This window comes from Papio anubis, chromosome 7 (assembly GCF_008728515.1).
Source record: "Papio anubis isolate 15944 chromosome 7, Panubis1.0, whole genome shotgun sequence".
Taxonomy (NCBI): Eukaryota; Metazoa; Chordata; class Mammalia; order Primates; family Cercopithecidae; genus Papio; species Papio anubis.
This window is the reverse complement of record NC_044982.1, coordinates 137,023,630-137,026,390: the sequence shown is the minus strand read 5'-3', so window position 1 is coordinate 137,026,390 and position 2,761 is coordinate 137,023,630.

The window sequence follows — 2,761 nt, the reverse complement described above, 5'->3', positions numbered from 1 at the left end:
TTTACCTGGCGGCACAATAAGCAAATGCTTTCTGCTAAACAAGGAATTGGAGTCTACTTTCTGGACGTATTTTTTCACCAGTCATCATAATTGAAACCCGACATACATAAAACTGTAACTACATACTAATGCCATTGAAGCAGAGGACCATAAAGAGAAATGTCCTAGGCTCCTCTTATATCCAATGGGGAAACTTTCTATCCAATTAAGGGAACACAGATGTAGCTTCAAAAGGCCTACAAAAGAGTGCTAAATTCTCACTGATTAACTCATATCTCCCCAAAATTACACTGAGCAGTCCTCTGACATTTAATAATTCTTTCATGTACATTTCAATGAAAGGTGAAGCTGTTTTATTTAATCCAACCTTGAGTGTGGATACTTTCCTCTTCCGAACTATTGATATAAGCATGACATTTAAATGCACACAAGTAGCAGCAATTCCATTTGGATCCCCTGATTGAGTCGATTACTGTGATGCTAACCATGCCCATTCCATCCCAGAGTTTAAGTAAACAAGACCACCCCTCTCTGCTCTTAGCCCAGGATTTATGAGGGCCGCGTGTCTGGCACTCGGGGAGATGTTGGGTTTCTCTCGCCAGTGATTCCATATACAACATTGTCATATAATTTTTAGATTTTTCAAAGACTTCAAAGTTCACAGCCTTCTGTGAAGTTGCTATCTGGGCATGTTTATCATGGCAAGAACTAAAGGGAGGAGCGCTATGCAGAAACTTCAAACTGTGGGCACTTCACGAATGCATTCTGTGCATCTATAAAATGTCAAAACGTCCAGGAGAAAAATTAAAAAGCCAGTCAGTTCACCACTCATACAGGGATAAAGCCAGGTTGGGGCAAATGTGGCTTAAATGTTGGTTTGGAAGGGCTGTTTGATTTTTCCATGATCAAGATATTGTATCCTAATTGTTTCCTTTGCTAAATGAGCAGGGCTTAATTGCTAAGTAGAAATTAGTTCACTTCGTCCCTTCTCTCTTTTTGAAAGTGACCAGATGTCCCATTTGTGGCGGGGGAGGGGGTTACCCTTTGTGATGTGGTACTGAGAACACAGGACAAACTTTGTGTGTCTTTAGAGGCCACACTGCTTGATGGAGGGGGTGGGGCTCTGCAGTCAGACTTGCCTTTGCGTGAAGCCCAGCTCCGCCACGCAGCAGCTGAACACCACCAGACAAGTTACCCTGTGTGTCTCAGTTACCCCATCTGTAAGATGGGGTTGTTAGTAATGGTACCTACCTCATCGAGCTGTGAGGGGTCAATAAAATAATGTGCTGAGTACATGAAAAGCATTCCATACATATTATTTTATTATTATAATTGAAACATTGGACAAAAGAAACAAAAGTTCTTTTCTTCAGTTCAGGGATGAATCCCTGAAACACCAATAAGAGTTCTCTTATTTGGGTTCTGAATTCTGTATCCCCATAGCTTTTGCTCATATTTTTTTATTGGAGCACTTATAAGACATATTGATGTCCTACAATGCATCAAGCACTGTGCAAGAGGCTTCTCAAATATATTACAGTCACAGAATCAAGCTACATGCTAGCACTGATTTAACGTCAATCTTCCCAAAAATACTATCTCATTCACTCTCCTTATGTTCCATTCATCCAACAAGGATCTATTATGAGCCAGCCAGTGGGCTATCTAAGTGGAGCTACCTAATATCCCTGGCTCTCACCAATCAAAGTAAATTCTTCTAGAAAAGCAATGTTTTGAGAGAAGCTGTCTAGATTCTCCATGTTAGCCAGCGCATTCTGGGAAGGCTCTTCAGAGGGTTAGCAGGTTACACATACATCTTTCTGTGCAGTCCCGGCTGAGGACAGCCACTGTGTCCTTTACATGCTGAGCGTCACTGTGCGTCATCATGACTCACAAGTGATCAATCACCGAGTGACATTTAAACATCCTGACTAACTGCCAGCAGCATTTTGCTTCAGTTATTGGAAGTGTCTCAGAGTGAATGTGCTCTAAGATCTGAATCACTGTCTCCGAGGGCAACAATGCAAATTGCCAAGAAATGCATAACAAACAACCATGGCACAAGAACAGCCTTGTTGCATGTCACTGTGCACCATGAGGCATCTGATGTTTCTCCCTCCTTAATCATGCTCACGATGCTTCTTCTTGTGAAGTGACGCACATGATCCTCAGAGATGTACACAGTGTTAGAGCTGGGAGGGACGTCATCTTGAAGATGAGGTGATCATCACAGAGAGGAGTAGAAGGAACCCAACATTTATTAAATTCCAGAACACAGGCCTAACTGCTATTTTAAGGATGTTTTCACTGTACCACATCTAGTGACAAGATTCTCTGCTTAACTACTCCCTTATAAAAGTTCTCACTTACCAACTTAATTATCAATATTTTAGTAACTGTGAGCTGTGAGCACAACCTGCCAACTGTAATGCTCATCTTAGTATCACTCTAGCCAGTGACTGAGAGATTCTATCACATTTTCGTCCTTCTGCAATCTGTAAACCACATTGGGACAGCTTGTCTCATACCCTGGTGGTAAGAGGGTAGACTGGTGCAGTCTTTCCAGAGGGCAGCCTTGCAATGTATCAAACACCCCATACATGTGTCTACCTTGGGACTCAATCCTTCTATTTCCAGGAATTTACACTAAAGAAATGATCTGAGGTGTGTCAAAGGTGTGTGTACATTATTAGCAAAGGACAGAGCATTGCAGGTCCAGGTAGATAGATAGAGAGACAGACAGAGAGAGAAAGAGATGATT